Source organism: Chiloscyllium plagiosum, chromosome 11 (assembly GCF_004010195.1).
Source record: "Chiloscyllium plagiosum isolate BGI_BamShark_2017 chromosome 11, ASM401019v2, whole genome shotgun sequence".
Lineage (NCBI taxonomy): Eukaryota > Metazoa > Chordata > Chondrichthyes > Orectolobiformes > Hemiscylliidae > Chiloscyllium > Chiloscyllium plagiosum.
The window spans coordinates 29,925,782-29,948,127 of NC_057720.1; positions in this window are offsets into that span (position 1 = coordinate 29,925,782).

The window sequence follows — 22,346 nt, forward strand, 5'->3', positions numbered from 1 at the left end:
TGTTGAGTCGGTTGTCCGAGATAGAAATGGAGAGGTCTAGGAAGGGGAGGGAGGAGTCTGAGACAGTCCAGGTAAAGTTGAGGTTGGGGTGGAAGGTGTTAGTAAAGTGGATGAACTGTTCAACCTCCTCGTGGGAGCAGGTCTGCAGTCCTCACTTTCTCCTCATCCATGAGAGGGGAAAGATATAAAAGGGACCTAAAGGACAACCTTTTCACACAGAGGGTGGTGCGTGTATGGAATGAGCTGCCAGAGGAAGTGGTGGAGGGTGATAGAATTACAACATTTATAAAGCACCTGGATGGGTTCTTGCAAATGTGTTTGCCTGGGAAACACGGTGTATCCATAATTTCACAAATTCAGTAAAGTATGCACTATATCATGGCTGAGCTGACCTGCCAGCCTGGAATTTTAAAAATGATTTGTTTCAATTTGAATTGCAGAATAACTTACCAATACTTACTCTCTTCATCTGTAACAAGGCGAGAGTAAACTGTAACAGACTGAAAATGAAAGAAGAACCCAGAAAGAAAAAAAGTAAAACTAATGAATGAGAAATAGGAGTCCAGCTCATCTTGTTTACTTCAAAGTCCAGTATGACTAATAATAAGGTACATTTTTAAGTATTAGTGGTCCTTCCATGATCACCTTCCTCCTGCGCACTGAATTCTGTCTAACTCAGCAAATTGTTGCCTTTCAATCTGTGCAACAAAAGAAGCAATCAGTGTGGACAAGGCAACCTGAGGGAGGCCTTTATTTATCCTTTCTGTAAACAACCAACTCAATCTTCTAAAAGCTGAGAACCAGGCACTATGCGACTTGCTAAAACCTTTCTCAGGGCTTGTATTCTCTTTACTTAAGGGTGCAATAAAACTTAGTATTTCTTAGCTTAAAGAACAGTACCAAACTAGAGAAAAAATAAAGGACCTTAGACAAAAAAAATTAAATAAAAGATTCTGAATCACTAACTCACATTTCAGACCAGGTGAGCTAAGACAGATTGTCCTTGATTCATTTAAGTGAGTGTGACATCAGGAGTCAATGCAAATCAGCAGGAAAGCTTGCCATTGGTTGGAATTATACCGAGTAGAAAGGGAGATGTCGGTTGTTGTTAGTGATCAATAGTGCCAGTCCTGGCAGGAGTTTCTCAGCGTAGCGCCCTCAGCCCAGCCACCATGAAGTCAAAAGTGAGAATACTTGCTGATGATTGCACGATGTTTAGCATCACTCAGCACACTTCAACTACTGAAGCTTCCCATGCCAGTATGCAGCAAGACATGGGATTGGGCTGATAAATGGCAAATAATAATCACACGACACAAGTGTTACAATGATAGGTCAGACATTGAAATATTCTGGAGTTTTTAGTTGTTATTTCCGAATTGTAATTTTAAGAGGATGGCGAGGGACAAAATAATTGCAGATGTGAATTAAATGGCTGGTTAGCACAAATTCAGCATGGGACTAATGGTGTATAACACCTAAAGGTGTTAAAAGAAGCAGTGTTTGTTAACAGTGGAACTGCAGGGCAACTGTGTATATGTGTTCACTCAGAAACACACATGAGCATGGTTTCAGACCCTGTACATCATTGTGTCATATGCACAGTCCCTATTGCATAGGTGCACAGAACAGGCATGACATTGAAACTGGAATCATATGGAGTGGGGTGGGGAGGAGGGATTGGTTTCGGTGGAGGGAAAATGGATGGAGAGAAAACAACAGTGCTATGGGAGGGAATGAGAAATTGAGCCTGGAACAGGAGGATGAGGAGATGGGGCAGATTGTGGATTGGGGGTTTGAGCAGTCTGTTCTCTCGCTCCAACCATTCTCTCCTCAGTGTACACCGTATATTCTTTCCCAACCGCTGCTTTCTTTTCTCTTCCCTCACCCTGTCTATTCTCTCCCTCCCATTCCCTGTTTGTTCTCTCCCATCTAGGGTCCAGTCCAATCTCTCCCATCTCACCACTCCCTGCCTGATATTTTCCCCCCTGCCCCGACCTTCCTCTCTGGCCCAATCTCACCATCCTCCCCAGACTGTCCCTAACTCCTTCCCCATTCATGGCCACATCAATTGAAGTGCATATGCAGATTCATGGAGAGTATAGTGCTTGGTCCATGGTATCAGCAAATGCAGCCATGAAAGAAACGTCAAAATAGACTGGACTGTGATCTCCTGTGATTACAAAAATAATGAGTAGGTGACCACGTCTGTTCAACAGCAAGGCATCTGCTTCGCAACACAGGCTGCAGACACATTTTGTAATTATCTTTGTAGTATACATAATGGCAGGAGTTAAAAATCCACTTTCAACTCTACTGGAGTGCTCTGGGAGACCGAACATTCTCAGACAGGGTTTTTGTGATAACATGCTCGGAACATTACAGTTGAAGAATGATTTCCTAATTATCCCTATGGTTACAAGTAAAGATTTTCTCTCATCGAGTGCTAGAAATCAGCTAGCCAACAACCAGGCAAAAGGGAAACAGGAAAATAAAGGGACTGTCTCTCACCCTGAATTCTGGAATTCAATCAGGACTAAAAGGAATCAGAACAACAGACTCTCAACCAACTGCAAAATGAAGGATCATGAAACTGACTGTTGAACTATCAACATCAACTCTACTTACAACATTCATTGCATCAGACACAAGGTTCAACAGTCCGCTCTTCACAAACACTTTTATATTTTATCTTTTTGGACTCACATTTTATTCCTAATCTCTGGTTGTTGTGTCAATATTTCTTCTTATGTGTAGTAATTAATAAACTCACTCTGTTTGTTAATTCAAGAAAGCCAGACTAAGTTGTCTCCTTTTATAACATAAGTTTGTTGAGGTCTGGGAGGAAGGTATCCACAAGGGAAGGAAACCAATTTAAAGTTACCTTGTTCCAACCAGCTGATGAGGTGGCTGAATAAAAATGTGGAGCCAGTTCAACCCTGCTTACCTGGGAGCTTAACAATTTGGAGTATCCTTTGTCGAAACATAGAAAGTTGGAGAACCTCGTCTGAGTCTTGGTGTAATACAATTGTCAGGCAATGACCGTCTCCAACAAGAGAGAATCTAACCACCTCCCCTTGATGTTAAATAGCATTATCAACACTGAATTCCCCACTACCAACATACTGTGGGTCATCATTGACCAGAAACTGAACTGGAACCAGCCTCTGAATACTGTAACTACGAAAGAAGGTTAGAGATGAGGGATTCTGCCTCATCTGTATCCCTAAAGACCAATTACATACAGATCTTAGTTCTGTCTTCACAAAGAAAGACACAATTACATCCCAGAAGTATGGGGAGAAACAGGGCCTAATGTGAAGGAAATGGAAATGAATTAATATTAGTGGGGAAATGGTATTGTGATTAAAGGTAGTCAAATCCCAGTGCCTGTTAGGCTTCATTCCAGAGTACTTAAAAAATAAGGGAGATGGCATTTAGGACCAAGATGAGGAAAAATGTTTTTACAAAGCGTTGTGAGCCTTTAGAATGTGTTATTCCACATGGCTATATATTCTCAGTCTTTGAGTATGTTTAAGTTAGAGATTGACAGATTTCTGATTAGCAATGTTGCAAAGGCTAATGGGATAGTGTGGGTAAATGATACTGAAGTGTTTGATCAGCCATGATTGCATTAAATTGCGGAGCAGGCTCAATGGGCTTAATATCCTACCCCTGGTCCTATGTTTCTAAATGCTGACCTCACCAGTCATGAAAATATTCCATATCCACTTCTTTGCCCTTTCTTGTAAGCGGCAGATCTTTTTTTCCCCTTTGGATAGTTAAGCAATTTCCTTTTGAAAGCCTTGATTAAATCCCCCCTCCACCACCATTCTCAGGCGCTGCATTCCAGGCCCACTTACTGTGCAAAATGTTTTTCCCTCAGCTACTTCCAGTTTTTTGTCAGTCACTTCATGCCTCTGGTTGTTGGCTTTTCCATTAATGGAAATAGTTTCTACCTACCTACCCTGTCATGAGTTTGAACATATTTATTACATCTCCTGTCTATGGTGATATAGTCCTAGATTTGTTAATCTATCCACAGAACTCAAATCTCTCATCCTCAGATTTGTGCTGGTAAATCTTTTCTATAACATCCCTTGCATTGACATCCTTCCTAAAGTATGATACACAGCATTTGAAACAATACTCCAGATGAGGCTAAAGCATTGTTCTATTTCAGGAATGAGATTTTGTAGCTACTATTTGGAATGATGTTTCACCCATGCTGGGCTGCAGTGCAGTTAAGAATTGATCCAGTACATTATGACAAGAAGGCATCTGCAATATTGAAATATTCTCTGCAAAATTGATATGTTTGTCTCTGAAGTATCTTAACATTGTGGGAACCCCTTCCATCACAGTCTACAAGGTGACCATATTACATTGCAAATAGCATTTCAAGGTAGGGCCATCAATGAACCATGTCTACCACATCGCAGATATAGATTGCCTACTACCTTCCCACCTGAACTTTCAGAATGACTTAGAAAAGCTATTAGATGGGTGTTCCTATATTAAACTGTAGTGTATAAGTATTTGTTCCTGTCTCCATGCTCAGCTGAATGTTGGAATAACAATAGTTCTAATGCAAAGTATATTAGTGCTACAGAATCCTGAAGATTGGTTTTGTTCTATAAAGTAGAGCCGAAGATTATGTATGTTCATGTTATTAGAAGTAGCTTTTAAGCATTGTTCCTATACAAGTACTGCGAGATAATCCAATTAGTTTAATAATCTGTGATGGGTAGCAAGATGATGTATAATTCCTATTAAAACATTTTTTGTCTAAATTGCGAAAGAAATGATAACACAGGTGAAAGACACTTACTAGAACCTTAATTTGCTAATTCCATTCCAATGGAACCTTTCCAGAACCAAGAAAAATTTGGACAATTAACACCAATGCAACTATGACTTAATTAGCAACCTCTTTTCAGACCCTAGGACAAAGTCTATCTGGACCTGGAGATTTGTCAGCTCACAGCTCCAGCAGTTTGTTTTGTACCACTTTCTCGTGATAATAACTTCACTACATTCCATTCCCTCTTCCACCTTCCAGCTAGTACTGGAACTTTTTCTTTTAATCCTCCACAGAGAAAACAAAAGTGACATGCTTAATCATATCACCCCCCCCCATTTCCATGCTGTTTACTAAGGGGGTGGTTTAGTCAGTTGGCTGCGACTTGCTGCCTTGCCATGCTGAATACTGCCAATGGCGTGGGTTCAATTCATGCACTAGCTGAGGTTACCAAGAAGGACTCTCCTTCTCAATCCTGCCTGAGATATGGGACCCGTAAGCTGACGCACCACGAGTTGTGCCTCTCTGCAATAAGGAAACAGGACTATGGTGATTTTACTATTGTTCGAATTACCTATTATTAACAGCCCTTCCCTGCTCTCCTTAAGTTTGAAATTTTCTTGAACTCTTTAGCTAACTATGGATTGTCAGCCTTTAGAATTTTTCTTTAGTGTAGGTATTTACTTATCCTGAGTGTTCTGAAATATCACCTTAATTGTCTGCCACTGTGTCGCTATTGGTCCATCCCTAATCAGTTCACTTCAGCTAGCTTAGCTTTCATGCCCACCAAGATTAGAGTGGTGCTAGAAAAGCACAGCAGGTCAGGCAGCATCCAAGGACCAGGAAAAACAACGTTTTGGGCAAAAGCACTTCATCAGAATCAGGCAATTCCTGATGAAGAGCTTTTTCCCGAAATGTCGTTCTTTTCTAGCTGTGCTTTTCTAGCACCACTCTAATCTAGACTCTGATTTTCAGCATCTGCAGTCCTCACTTTTGCCTTTCATGTCCATCTAGTTGCACTTATGTAAGTTTAAAAGACTATATTTCAACCTGGAAGTGAAATTTAATCCTGTTAACAGAAAGTAAGGTGAGTAGACCATGTCTGCCAATAACTTCTTTCCCCTATTACACTTCATGTTGGCCCAAACTGATTTCACATCCTGAACTCCTGAACCAAGGTCATCTTTAACAATTTTTTCACAAATACCATCCTGGATTAACAATGTCAACCTTCCACCTTTACTTAGCTTTCCATTTTTCTTATACATCATATTTCTCTCAATATTCAGGGCATATTCCTTGTCATTTAGAAGCCATGTATTTCTGAGTCTATCATCTTGTATTTATTGACACAAATAGGAACTGTCCATTTATTTAATTAGTAATGAATGCTGCACACATTCAGATACAAAACTTCATCTGTTTTTTTTCATTATTTTGGTAGCATCATAACATGTACCATGGACAGTCCTATCTCAGCTGATGAATCGGTACTCCTCCATGTTAAATGACACTTAGGGGAAACTCTGAGGATGGTAAGGGCACAAAATCTATTCTGAGTGGGAGATTTCAATGTCCACCACCAAGAGTGGCTCTGCATCAGTACCACAGATCAAGCTGGTCAGGTCCAAAAGGGCATAGCTGCTAGACTGGGTCTGTGGCAGGTGGCGAGGGAACTAACAAGAGGAAAAAACATACTTGACCTCATCCTTACCAATCTGCCACTGCAGATGCATCTGTCCATGACAGTATCAGTAAGAGTGACCACTGCACAATCCATTTGGAGATGAAGTCCTGCCTTCAAATTTAGAATAACCTCCATCGTGTTGTGTGGCACTATCATTGTGCGAAAGGGGACAGACTTCGGACAGATTAGATTACTTACAGTGTGGAAACAGGCCCTTCGGCCCAACAAGTCCACACCGATCCGCCGAAGCATAACCCACCCATTCCCGTACATTTACCCCTTTACCTAACACTATGGGCAATTTAGCATGGCGAATTCACCTAACGTGCACATCTTTGTGACTGTAGGAGGAAACCGGAGCACCTGGAGGAAACCCACGCAGACACGGGGAGAATGTGCAAACTCCACACAGTCAGTCGCCTGAGTCGGGAATTGAACCCGGGTCTCTGGCGCTGTGAGGCAGCAGTGCTAACCACTGTGCCACCGTGCCGCCCACAATCTAGCAACAGATCTAGCAACAGATCTAGCAACTCAAGACTGAGGCGTAGTGGGCCATCAGCAATGGCAGAACCATACTCCAGCACCTCATATAACCTCATGGCCCAGCATATGCCCCACTCACCCATTCCCTTCATGCCAGGGAATCAACAATGGTTCACTGGAGAGTGCAGGAGGGCATGCCAGAAGCAATACCAGGCATACCTAAAGATGAGGAGTCAGTCTGGTGAAGCCACCAAACAGGACTACTTGCATGCCAAACAGCATTAGCAGCAAGTGATAGACAGAACTAAGCAATCACACAACCAATGGATCAGATCTAAGCTCTGCAGTCCTGTCAAATCCAGTCATGAATGGCAGTGGATGATTAAACAACTCATTGGAGGGGAAGGCTCCACAAATATCCCCATCCTCAATGATGGAAGAGTCCAGCCCATCAGTGCAAAAGATAAGGCTGAAGGTTTCGCAGCAATCTTCAGCCAGAAGTGCCGAGTGGATGATCCACCTTGCCCTCCTCCAGTGGTCCCCAGCATCACAGATGCCAGTCTTCAGCCAATTTGATTCACTCCACTTGATATCAAGAAACAGTTAGAGACACTAAATACTGCAAATGCTACTGGCCTTGACAACATTCCAGTAATAGTATCAAAGACTTGTGCTCCAAAATTTGCTGCTCCCCTAGGCAAGCTGCTCCAGTACAGTTACAACACTGGCATCTACCGGATAATGTGGAAAATTGCCCAGGCATGTTCGGTATATAAAAAAAACATAACAAATCCAACCCAGCCAATTACCGCCCCATCAGTCTACTCTTAATCTTCAGTAAAGTGATAGAAGGTGCCATCAAGTAGTACCTGCTCAGCAATAACCTGCTCTGTAATGCTAAGTTTGCATTCTGCCAGGGCCACTCAGCTCCTGACCTCGTTACAGCCTTGGTTCAAACATGGACAAAAAAGCTGAATTCCAGAGTGAGGTGACAGTGACAACCCTTGATATCAAGGCTGCATTCGACCAAGTGTGGCATTAAGGAGCCCTAGCAAAACTGGAATCAGTGGGTACCAGGGGACAACTCTCTACCCGTTGGAGTCATATCTGACACATAGGAAGATAGGCATGGTTGTTGGAGGTCCATCATCTCAGCTCCAGGACATCTTTGCAGAGTACCTCAGGGTGATGTCCTAGGCCCAACCATCTTCACCTTCAACGTAAGGTCAGAACTGGAAATGTTCGCCAATTATTTCACAATATTCAGCAACATTCACAATTTCTCAGATACTGAAGCAGTCCTTGTTCAAATGCAACAAGCTCTGGACAATATCCAGGCTTGGGCTGACAAATGGCAAGTAACATTTGCGCCACACAAATACCAGGATCTAACCACCATCCGTTGACATTCAATGGTGTTACCATCACTGAATTCCCCACTATCAGCATTCTGGGGGCTTATCATTTACCAGAAACTCACTGGGCTCACCACATAAACACAGCGACAGTAAGAGCAGGTCAGTGGTTAGGAATACTGAGGCAAGTAAGTCACCTCCTGATTCCTCAAAGCCTATCCACCATCTGCAAGGCACAAGTCAGGAGTGTGATGGTACACTCCTCACTTGTCTGGATAAATGCACCACCAACACTCAAGAAGCTTGACACCATTTAAGACAAACAGCCTACTAGATTGGCACTACATCCACCTTCACTACCGATGCTCAGTAGCAGCAGTATGTATTATCTACAAGGCGCACTGCAGAAATTCACCTCAGACAACAACTTCCAATACCATGACAAGGACAACAGATATATGGGAACACCGCCACCTTGAGAGATCCCCTCCAAGCCACTCACCATCCTGACCTGGAAATATACCACAGTTCCTTCACTGTCACTGGGTCAAAATCCTAGAATTCCCTAAGGCCATTGTGGGTCAACCCGCAGCAGGTGGACTGCAATGGTTCAAAGAGACACCTTGCCGCCACCTTCTCAAGGGCAACTAGGGATGGACAATAAATGCTGCCCAGCCAGCGATGCCCACATCCACAAAATGAAAAAATAAAAAAAACTAGCTTTGATTCTTGGTGTGCTCTTAGTTTTTTTTTCTTTCTGCCCCTTCCTATCAGTCTTGTATCCTCATTCCCCCATTAGTATTTTCCTCTCTTACCTTATCTCTATTCATTGGTATAATCACATTTTTCCACATTTGACCTTTGACCTTCACAATGAAAGACCTTCACTAGTGCAGCCTATCAGATCTGCACTAACCCTCCGAAGAGCATCCCATCCCACCCCCTCCCTATTCCTGTAACCCTGCATTTACCATGGTCAATCCACCTAGTCTACACATTGCCGGACATTACGGGACAATTGAGATTGGTCAATCCACCAAACCTGCATGTCTTTGGAATGTGGAAGGAAACCAGAGCACCCGGGGAAACATGCAAACTCCACAAAGTCAGTTGCCCAGGGCTGGAACCAAGGCAGGTTCCGAGGAGCAGGAAAATTGACATTTCGGGTGAAAGCCCTTCATCAGGAATAGAGGCAGGAAGCCTCCAAGGTGGAGAGGTAAACGAGGGGGTGGGGGGGGGGAAGCTGGGGAGAAGGTAGCAAAGAGTACAATAGGTGAATGGGGGTGGGGATGGAGGTGATAGGTCAGAGGGGAGGGTGGAGCGGATAGGTGGGGAGGGAGATTGCCAGGTAGGACAGGTCATGAGGACAGTACTGAGCTGGAAGGTTGGAACTGGGGTAAGGTGGGGGGAGGGGAAATGAGGAAACATTGAAGTCCACATTGATGCCCTGGGATTGAAGTGTTCTGAGGTGAAAGATGAGGCGTTCTTCCTCCAGGCATTGGGTGGTGAGGGAGCAGCAGTGGAGTTGGCCCAGGACATGCATGTCCTCAGCAGAGTGGGAGAGGGAGTTGAAATGTTGGGCCACGGGTGGTGGGGTTGATTGGTGCGGGTCTCCTGGAGATGTTCCCTGAAGCGCTTTGCGAGGAGGTGTCCAGTCTCCCCAATGTACAGGAGACCGCATCGGGAGCAACGGATACAATAAATCACATTGGTGCTTTCTTCCTCTATTCCAAAACGTCGATTTTCCTGCTCCTCGGATGCTGCCTGATCTGCTGTGCTTTTCCAGCACCACTCTGATCTAAACTCTGGTTTCCAGCATCTGCAGTCCTCACTTTTGCCCAGGGCTGGAATCAAACCCAGGTCTCTGGCATTGTGAGGCAGCAGTGTTAATCACTGTGCCAGCATACCACCCATAATGACTCCTGTATGGTTCAGGTATTGACGTACCAATGGTATACTCCCAACTTCCCCAGTATTCATGCAAGTGGTGCATGAATGGATCAAAACTTCTCTCTTTGTGCCAAGTATTCATCTATCTAAAGTCATGTATCCTCGCTAATTTGCATACAGCTCAGGTAATAATCTACAGATTATAATCTTTGAGGGTCTGCTTTTCAGTTTACTCAATACTCCTCACTTTTCTCAGTTTCTGACTATACCATTGATACCTACATGGAACATGGCTGCTGGATCCTCCCCTCCCACTGAAAGTTTCTTTGTAGCCCTGAGCAAATTTCCCAAACCATGGCATCTTTCACAATTTCAATACTTTCCAAAGCACCCTACAGGCAATTCAATAAGTTTTGGAGTATAGTCACTGTTGTTCAGCTAAAAACGCACCAGCCAAACTATGCACAGCAAGATCCCATAAACACACAGACTCTGTTTCTCTACTTCAGATAAGATTCTTTATATAGAGTCATTGAGTCATAGAGATGTACAGCATAGAAACAGACCCTTTGGTCCAACCCGTCCATGCCGACTAGATATCCCAACCCAATCTAGTCCCACCTGCCAGCACCCGGCCCATATCCCTCCAAACCCTTCCTTTTCATATACCCATCCAAATGCCTCTTAAATGTTGCAATTGTACCAGCCTCCACCATATCCTATGGCAGCTCATTCCATACACGTACCACCCTCGGTGTGAAACCGTTGCCCCATAGGTCTCTTTTATATCTTTCCCCTGTCACTCTAAACCTATGCCCTCTAGTCCTGGACTCTCCGACCCCAGGGAAAAGACTTTGCCTATTTACCATGCCCCTTATAACTTTGTAAGCCTTTATAAGGTCACCCCTCAGCCTTCGACACTCCAGGGAAAACAGCCCCAGCCTGTTCAGCCTCTTCCTATAGCTCAAATCCTCCAGCCCTGGCAACATCCTTGTAAATCTTTGCTGAACTCTTTCAAGCTTCACAACATCTTTCCGATAGGAAGGAGACCAGAATTGCACACAATATTCCAACAGTGTCCTAACCAATGTCCTGTACAGCTGCAACATGACCTCCCAACTCCTGTACTCAATACTCTCATCAATAAAAGAAAGCATACCAAACATCTTCTTCACTATCCTATCTACCTGTGACTCCACTTTCAAGGAGCTATGAACCTGCACTCCAAGGTCTCTTTGTTCTGCAACACTCCCTAGGACCTTAACATGAAGTGTTTAAGGCCTGCTAAGATTTGCTTTCCCAAAATGCAGCACCTCACATTTATATGAATTAAGCTCCATCTGCCACTTCTCAGCCCATTGGCCCAACTGGTCTAGATCCTGTTGTAATCTGAGGTAACCCTCTTCACTGTCCACTATATCTGCCCTAACTGCCTGAGAAGGCATATTGGATGGAGAGCAAAATGTATCTGGAAGTATAACTGTGCAGCATAGATGTTTGCATATTGATAGCTATGTAGAGTTTAAATATAGCTTGAAGTACACCTGCAGCTTGACCCAGAACAATCTGTTCCCAATTTGTGTCCTGAATGAAGTTTTCACTTGTAAGATTCGCAGGCCTGAGGATGATGAAATGTGCTAGAAGATGTCGAGTCTGCCCACTAAAAGGATCTTAATTCAGTGTTCAAGGTGCTGTAACCCATGCAACATCAAGTGTAAAAAGAAAGCCTTGCTGTTTTTGGGTATCGAGTTTTCAAACAGGGCAGTGGGAATTGGTACTCAGAAAACTATTTTAGAAATCTAACTTTTCATATTTGGGCCATGGGTTTCAATCAATCCCAGGCAGAAAAGATTTTTAAAAAGTCATTTGCTGGTGAAAGAATACAAACACAGGAGGTTAGAATGTTACCTTTTCATTCCTAGGACTTTATTTCAAATATAACCCAGATAGTTAGGATAAAAAATCTTTGCTGCCATATCTCTTAAAGATCCATAGTGAAATGAGGTGAGGCAGTGTCAATTTAATTCCCAGTGGGTGTGAGTGCATACAACTGGCTTCAAAGAAAAAAATATGCTAAGTGTTGATATTGTGCCAATTACTAGAACTGATGCATGTCTTACAGAAAGAAAACTCTAGCTTCAAGGGGAATAGCAACTCCTTGATGTTGGAAATTATTTCCTAATTGTTTGTCCAGGTTGCATCACGAAGGATGAAATAACTCTTTTATGTAGGTAGCATTTTAGACCATCCTACTGGAGTGAAGGACCCCTACTGTTCGACTGTTATTGGAGTGTGGACTGATGATTGTTTAGCATTACAGTCTATTGACCATATTCTCCAATGTCCTACTGGAGTGAAGGCCCCCTATTGCTCTGCCATATAGGATTGCTCAATGATGATTATTTTGCATTACAGCATATAACAGATGGCAAGAATTGACCACTTACAATGAATGATTGCTTTTTCATATCACCTTCATGTTAGATGGAACCATAGTGCAATGTTTTAATACCAAAACAATGGTTAAGCTGTTTGTCTGACCACATCAGTTCCTAACACTGTGTGAAACGCTAATCTTGATGTACCACTGTTATGACAGTGTTGTCGGTAGTGAGGGGTGAGTGACTGAATGATGAATGAGCACTCTCGCAAACATTATCTTAGTGAAGTGTTACTGAACAACATGGGAGAAGCATTTGGATGGGCATTGTATGCCTACCTGACTAACAAAGGAAAGACAGAAATTGTTGAAAAGGCAAAGGAATTATAGAGAAGGTTAAGAAAAAAATCTTAAAAGGAAGAAAATGTAGTTAAAATGACTTAATTTCAAGGGATACTTGAATGGAGATTATTTCAAATCTAGTATCAATACAGTTTCACATAACACTCTTCGCTTATAGGCCAAAATCAACCATGAGATATTAGCAGTAATATTAATATATTATTTTGTTAGCTATAATAAGGAATGAGTTAACTATTATTTTAAACAATACAGTAACGTAATTAAGAGTCAGACTTATGAATTGCTTACAAACGTATGGGGCTTAATATTCAGCCTGTGCTGGGCTAGGTTTGGCAATAAACAGAATGTCGGTTCCTAGGCTCCATCGACTAGGCTTCCTAGGCTTCCAGACCTGGAAGCCAAATGGTGGCAGTGGGTAACTATTACAGCTCATATGACTAATTAAAAGAGGCATACTGGAATTTCCTGTCAGCCTCCAGTTTCCCACAGTTGGTAGGTGCTGGTTTAGGTTTCTCTCAGCCAAATTCATCAGGCAGTGATAGAGGATCCCCCTGGTTGCAGAAGTGCAGTAGGAGCCGCATTATATACAGTGGGGTTTCATACATTCACCCCACAACCTCTTCCATTCTGCTGACCTGACTGCAAAGGTCACTTTTCAAATTAAGGTTTGAAAAGCTGAAGATGCCTCCATCTTAAAGCACTCCTCCTCACTCACAACCTTCACAATATGTTACTTTTTCATGTTAGAAGACATCTCATTGTCCCTACACACCAAGAGATGCTGTATGATTCCTCCAAGCAATAACAATGACATCATGAGTGACTAGTTCTGTGGACATCAATGCTGACCTTGTATCAGATTCTTCAGTCGTGAGAGAACCTGCGGAAGGTGATAAAGCCACCTACTACTTAGAAGTATCTACCACCTTGTGGTTATACCTAGAGGTCTATAAACTACTCCCACCATTGGTTACAGACCCTTACTGTTCCTAACCTCACTGGACTGACTTATTGATTTTCTGAGCAAAAATCCTTTATCACCAACACCCCCACCCAGAGGAAACCGCTGTGCTTAAGATTTTCAGGAAGGTTTTGTTTTAATTGGTATTTAGACGTGTTCCCTGTCTGATTAAGAATGGAGGTAGGTTCTTGAGGCTGGATGACCAATCCGGGAACTTCTAGCTGGAAAGGGGCAGCAAGCTGTGCTGGCGGTGAGAGACAAGTCACTCCAAAAAGAAGATACCCCATATGGGTGGCATGGTGGCTCAGTGGTTAGCACTGCTGCCTCACTGCACCGGGGACCCAGGATCGATTCCACTCTCGGGCGACTGCCTGTGTGTGGGTTTCTGCTGGGTGCTCCGGTTTCCTCCAACAGTCCAAAGATGTGTGGGTTAAGTGGATTAACCATGCTAAATTGCCCCACAATGTCCAGTGATGTGCCGGCTACGTGGGTTAGCCATGGTAAATGCAGGGGTACTGGGATTGGTTAGGGGCTTGGGTCTGGGTGGGATGCTCTTCAGAAGATCAGTGCAGACCCAATGGACCAAATGGCTTCTTTCTGCACAGTAGGAATTGTATGATTCAACAATTTTTAAAATTGAAAATACCTCTGTGGTGGGGCTACCATTGTGAGAGAGCTTGAGTAGGGAGAAAAATCACCTACAGGATGGTCTTTGTTAGCACTCATATCCAGATAGGCAAGCATGGAGGGTCACCAGAACTACTTATATCACTGGCCTCCTGGAACCTACTTCTAAGCAGCTAAACTGGCTAAACTTGCTGTGGGAAATTGTGCTTTGACTGGAAAATTCAGGTTGGGCTCCTTTAATTGCACATAATAGTATATCACCACATGAGATAAGCTCTTTCAATTTTGATTGAACCTCTGTGAAAATGGCTGGCACTAGAAATAGCATCATGAAACTGGCTAACTGGTCAGCATTGGTGTTATCCGGCCACTTCTGATTTTTTTCCCTTAATGAATCCCAAAACTTCAGCCCATTTTCTATTTGGGAATATTTCTTTCAAATCAAATAACACAGAACAGTACAGCAAAGGGACAGGCCCTTCAGTCCGTAAACCTGTGCTAGCATGTGATGTCTTTCTAAACTTGCTCACCATGTTTCGATCGTGATGATTATGTCATAATAATTCATTTCTATTTATCAATCATTTAACTTATTACCAGTGCTTCATACATTCACATAAAGAGCTTTTAATTTTACATTTTTATTGGTACTCTCTGCATGAATCTCTTTCAGTTGTTACTGTAAAATGTTGTGCATTCTTGTCCCAAACTGCTTTCTTTTAGCCAAATTGCTACTGCCTTGAATTTTCACTTTAGATTTTAATATCTCTTTTGCTTGAAACCACTCCAGCTTTTAATTAAAAGGCTGGTCCATGACTTTCCCTCGTTCCTCAGTGTTGAGGGCAATGTCCATGAATTGCCCCCTTTCTTCCTGTCTCTCTCTTTAAGCCATATGTCGTAATTCCTTAATTTGTTTCATGATAAACATGTGGCTCAGATAACAATTCTGAGATTATCACATTTGAGATTAAACTAGAAATTCTGGCAACTGGTCTGGTCTGAGTGCATCTGTGGAGGGAGAAACAGAGTTAACATTTTATGCCTGTGACTTTAAGTCACAATTTTCTTTTAATTCTTTCATAGGATGTGGGTCGCTACTTGCTTGGCCAGCATTTTATTGTCCACCCCTAATTGCTCTTGAAAAGGTGGTGGTGAGCTGCCTTCTTGAACATTACAATCCATTTGTCACACACTGATAGGGATGAAGTTCCAGAATTTTGACCCAACAGCAATAAATTTTCAAGTCAGAGTGGTGAGTGACTTGGAGGGGAGTTTTATGGTTATGGTGTTCCTATGTACTGCCCTTGGTCTTCTAGATGGAAGTGGTCATCAATTTGGAAATTGCTGTCGAAAGAGACTTGGTGAATGTCTGCAGTGCACCATATAAATGGTACACAGTGCTGAGAGATTGAGTAGACTGGGACTGTACTCACTGGAATTTAAAAGAGTCGGGATGGGGGGGACTTTATAGAAACATATACAATTATGAAGGGATAGGATAGAAACAGGGAGGTTGTTTCCACTGGCAGGCAAAACTATAACCAGGCGGGCATAACCTCAAAATAAGGGAAGCAGATTTAGGACTGAGTTGAGGAGGAACTTCTTCGTGAATCTGTGGAATTCCCTGCCCATGAAGTAGTTGAGGCTTCCTCATTGAATTTTTTCAGGCAAAGATAGATAGAGTTTTGAACAGTAAAGGAATGAAAGGTTATGGTGAACAAGCAGGTGATCAGAGCTGAGTCCACGAAAAGATCAGTCATCATTTTATTGAATGGCGGACCAGATCAATGGACTAAACGGCCTATTCCTGCTCCCATTTCTTATTTTATTATCTTCTTATGTACTGAACATTGGTAGTGAAGAGAGTGAATGTTTATGGATGTGATGCCAAATAAGGATGCTGCTTTGTCTCTTTTTTATTCCTGTTGTGTAATAAAAATCAGTTTATTGTTGAAACTAAATTTACAGGGTTATGAATCTATTGTTTAGTGAAAAGTCATCACATTAAGATAAAAACAGGATCTATCAAGCTAGATTTCATTCTGTGATCAGTGGGCCATGGTAAGTCCTATAGGTCCAATGTAACCAGTCAGGGATTTATGGTCAATCAGCCACAGAGATGCTCAGATATCAGACAACCATCTGGCCAGAGATCCAGATACTCATCAGTCAGGCAGTCCTTCAAGTCAATTGGGGAGTGAGTCATGATAACTCCTGGGGTCAAGGGGTCAATAGGGGTCCAGTGTTGTGGTGGTGATATTGGGGAACTCAGTGATGGGGATTGGAGGCAGCATGTTGGTAATCCAAGACAACAGTAAGGCCTTTATTCGATCAAGTTTAGAAGAATATGGGTGCTTTTATTGAAACATGCGAGATTCTGAGGGAATTTGACAAAATAGATGTTGAGGAGATGTTTCCACATGTGGGAGAATCTTGCACTAATGGACATTGCTACAGAATAAGGAGAGATTCATTTGAAAACTGAGATGTGAAGCTATTTCTTCTCTCTGGGGCAGTAAATATTTCGAATTCTCTGCCCTAGAGAGGTGTAGATGCTAGATCACTGACAGTATTCAAACAGGAGGTAGAAAGATTTTTGAAATATTAGCAAGTTGAGAGCTTTGAGGAGTTGGCACGAAAGAGGAGTTGAGGCCCAGGGCAGATCAGCCATGATCTTGTTGTTTGACTGGGCAGGCTTGAGAGGCCTACTCCTCCTCCTATTTCCTATGTTCTTATGTTCAAACAGATTTTACATTTTTTATTTCTCTCCCACTCATACCAAGTTCAATTTACAAATTATCACTGTACATAATTGCTTACCTATTAGTTCCTGGTCCAGCAATGTCTTACCTTTAAAATTGTCATTCTCATGTTCAAATCCCTATGTGGTCTCCCCTCTCCCAATCTTGAAATCTCAAGTTTTATAATTGTCCAAGACCTCGAGCTATATTCCTTCAAGGAATCATTTGTGCATCCCTTGCTCCCTTTCAAACACTGATTGCCATGCTGTTAGCTGTCTACTCCCTGAACATTGAAAATGCTATAATGGACCTCTCTGACTTGACACTTCTCTCTCCTCCTTTAAGACATTCCTCAAAATTAATGTCTTTGTCTTTAGTCAGCTGTCCTACCATCTCTATCTTTGTTTCAAGGCCAAATTTGGTTTGAATATGCTCCTGTAAAGGTTTCCTTATTACATCACTGGGGACACACAGTCATGTAGTGGTTGATGACAGTGGGCTCGAAATCCAGAAGACCAGACAATGCTCTGGCAAGATGAGTTCAAATCTTCCTAAAGAAGCCAGTCAAATTAAAATTCAATGAATAAATCTAGAAATGAAACCTAGTCTCAATAATGGTGACCATTATATGGTCAATTCAAGAGCAATAAATGCTTTTCTTGCTAGCACTGCTCACATCCCATGACCGACTAAAATTAAATAAAGGCACTACATATAACACAATCTATTGCTGTTGCCAAAAGATTAATGGATTTACATAAGTGTGAGGCCCTTTTCAGGCAGGCACCTTGCCTATGAATAAATGAATCATGAATCTGAGTTGTCAATTAAATCACGTCTTATTGCATCGTTTTTTATTTCTGGAAACTGCAACATTTTCACTTAAATTTCAACAGGCTTTCTTAATAACTTGTCTATTTGCCACTAAATAACCAGCCACATCAACACTAGACCTTTGCCTTTCTTGTCACCGATGCTTTTTTGCCCCTTTCTGTTTATGTTTAATTATCAGATACAGTGCATCATAAGAAAGAACCAAACTTACCCAATCCTTATCCACAGTGAAACCTAAGAGCTCTAAAGCTACATTGAACACTCAAATTTCCCTTTTTTTGAGTCTTAAATCGCTTCCCAAGCAGAAGTGTTTCAGTGGCTAGACTAAATTGCATTAAGGGTGAACAATAAGGAAAGTGAGCATCCGGAGGATTGGAAGCTATGAGGAAGAAAAAAAAAATCACTAAATTAGTTTTGATGTGCATGGAGCCAATTAAGAAACAGAAAGTGGCTAAAATGCCTGAGCCTCTCAATCCAATGCTAATCAGACATGGTTCAGAAATTGATTCCACATAAGGTAGAATTGGCCAGGTGCACCCCCTAGGAGAGCATTCTAACTCAGCCATAGATTACTTGAAGATAATTTCCTTTTTCTCCTGTCTCGCACTAGACTGAAAGAGATTTGCAAAGGTCAGGATTAAAAGGATGAAAGTAACGAGGTTTTTGCCACCACCCAAAAGCTGCACTGATCCCTTTTTTCACAGCCTCGCCGTCTTTCCTCAACTTATTTCAGATTCCTCTTTCAATCTAAGCTCTCTCTGAAGACTTAAATTATTAACTCTCCACTAGGTAATATTTAAAGCCTCAGGTATAAGCTCTGAACTATTAGGAAGTGTCTAACTGGTTGCATCCTCAAATATCTATACACAGTTCTCGTAGAGGCCATGAGAACTGTGGCAAATTACTTGAAAATCTACTGTACTTATCTCAGAAATAAGTAAGGGATCAAAGTTTCATTAATTCAAATATCATTTACCTTTGCTTTCTGCTGATTTAAATAGTACCTGCTAACTAGGTTTTAACAGGCACCTGAACTTCCTGCAATAATCTGTTGAACTATGCTTCTCCACTTATGCGAACTTGTTACTAGGCGTGTGTTGTCCCTGTTTGATTCAGACTGCATTAGCAATAAGTGAACTCCTAAATTCTCACATGTATCTTTGGTTTGGTAATTACAGTACATCAAAATAAACTGGGATACATAAGCCATGTAAAAGCTGACATGAGAGTGAACCCCAAAAGAAGTTTCATCCTGCTTGACATTACAACCCCATAAGTCCTATTCCACCATCAGAATGGACCCAGTAATGGTGAAGCACAATCATACGTGGTCAAGTCAGAGATGCCTTTGGAATCTGCAACATTAATGCTGGACTCCATTCATTCTTATGAGTTCAAGCCAAAAATAAACAAAGACATTGTCTGCTTGCTACCACATACCACTCTCTCTCTGCTGGTGCATCAGTACTATTATGTATATTACTTGTAGGAGGTACAGAGGATAGCAGAGACTCATACTGTAATCTAGGTCAGCTATTTCAATGTCCACTAACAAGAGTGACTAGGTCATATCACTACTGACTGTGCAAGTCAAGTACTGAAAGACAGCTAATAGACTGCATTTGGATTGGTCAATGAAAGAACCAACATCAGAAAGGAGTAAACCTTACCCTGTCCTCATTAAATTACCTGCTGTATTTATGTCTCTCCCCAAGACTGTTGGATCTACCACCAGACAATCCTTACAATGACCAAATGAGCATGTCGTATCATGTGGCAATACTGCTCTGTTCAATTGAGATGTAGAACAGATATAATAACTCAAAATTGGGCACAAATCACTGTGGCTATCAAGAGCTGTGTAACTGCATTCTGCTACAATTAATGATGTCATTACTTAAGTTATTTAGAAGGATCATATTAGACTTGAAATATAAATTCTGTTTCTCTCTCCACAGATACTGCCAGATCTGCTGATTTTCTTTAAGATTTTCTTTTTTAATTTTAGATCTACAGCATCACCGGTAGTTTGCTTTTACATGAATGTCATAACTTGGCTTATTTTTCACTTCTGCATCACTATCAAAATATATATCAATCTTGCATCAGTGAAGAATGTGAAAGAATGTACCAAAAGCAGCAAAGTCTCTGACTTTATGAGGGGCCAAACGATAAATCATATTACAGACTACAGACATATTAAACAATGGAAACAACAAGCTGTAGACAGCAGTAAGCAATCACACATCCAATAGATCAAATCAATGTAGCCCGTTCACATCCAGGCATGGTTTGTGATGGTCAATTAAGCAGCTGAAGAAAATAGGATATTCCATGAAGATCCCCAATATAGATGATAGTGGAGCTCAATAAGATGCGCAGAATCAATGATTGTTTTTGGTGAAAATTATGGATTCTTGATCACTCATCACAAATATTATGGGTCTTGATATCTTCCCTGCTATATTGTTGATGACTGCTATAGCTAAGATCCTGCAGTATAGCGACAACACTAGTATTTAATGAACATCATGAAAAATTGTTCAGGAATGTCGTTTTCACAAAAAGGGCAATTGCAATGTCCTAGGCAATTTTACACATTGTCAGGGAGATGCTTTATTTGTAGCTGTACTGGAACAATTTGACTAGGGGTGCAATGTGTTTTGGAGCACATGTCTTCAATGATATTGCTGAAATGCTGTTGTGGCCCATAGCCTTTGCAGAAACCAGTGCCTCCAGCTGTTTCTTTATATCACATAAAGCGAATCAAATTGGCTGGAGACTGGTATATGTGATGCTGGGCAACTCCAAGGGAGACAAAGATGGACCATCCACTTGGCACTTCTGGCCAAAGAATGTTACAACCGCCTCGGCCTTATCTTTTGCATGAATGTGCTGGGCTCCTCCATCATTGAGAAAATGGATATTTGTGAAGTCTTCCACTCCAAAGAATTGTTTAATTGCTCACTATCATTCATGACTGGATGTGACAGGACTGCAGAGCTGAGTTCTGAGTCATTAGTTTTGGAAACAGTTAGCTCTGGTCATTACTTACTGCTTAAGGTGTTTGGCATGCAAGTAGTCCTGTTTAGTAGCTTCACCTGGTTAACATCATATTTTAGCTTTCTATGCCAGATGCTGCTCCTGACATGTCCTCCTGAATTTAATTGAACCAGGGTGACCACCTGGGCTTGGTAGTGATGGTGGAGTGGGGAATATGACCAGCCATGAGGTTTATTGGAGTACAATTCTATTGCTGTTGATGGCCCACAATACCTTATGCATATCCAGTCTTGAGTTGCTAGATATGTTCAACATGGAGGGTATTCTCAACATAAAGGTGGGACTTGGTCTCCACAAGGACTGTGCATTTGTCACTCTTATCCATACCATCATGGACAAATGCATCATTCGCAGGCAGATTTGTGAGAATGAGTTCAAGTGATGATATACATTGAAGTCCTCCAGCCAGAGTACATCTTGAAATCCTCTTATTCTTCCAAGTGCTGGAGGAGCACCAATACATCAGTCAAGAATGGTCACTACATGATAATCATGAGGAGATTTCCTTGACCATGTTTGACCTAAAGTCAAGAGATTTCATGTGTTCTATTATCAATGTTGAGGACTCTAAGGACATATCCCTTCAGACTGTATACCACGGTGCCACCACCTCTGCTTTGTCTATCCTATGGTGGCACTGTGGTATATAACAATGGTGGTGTCTGGGACATTGTGCATAAGGTATGATTCTGTGAGCATGACCATATCAGACTGTTGCTTGACCAATCTGTGAGACTCTCTCCCAATGCTAGCACTAATCCAACCCCCCACAAAGGTTAGTAAGGAAGATATGATCAACAGGGCTGAGTTGGCCATTATCATTTCCAGTGCCGATGCCAGATGGTTCATCTGGTTTCATTCCTTTTTTGAGGTTTTTTTTAGCGGCGGATACAGCAAAATGGCTTGTTAAGCCTTTTCAGAGGACAGTTAAGAGTCAACCACATTGTTACGGGTCTGGAGTCATGTATAGAATTAGAAGTACTACAGTGCGGAAACAGGCCCTTTGGCCCAACAAGTCCACACTGACCCTGTGGGAGGAAACCGGAGCACCCGGAGGAAACCCACGCAGACACAGGGAGCATGTGCAAACTCCACACAGTCAGTTGCCCGAGGCTGGGATCAAACCCAGGTCCCTGGTGCTAACCACTGAGCCACCCCTAT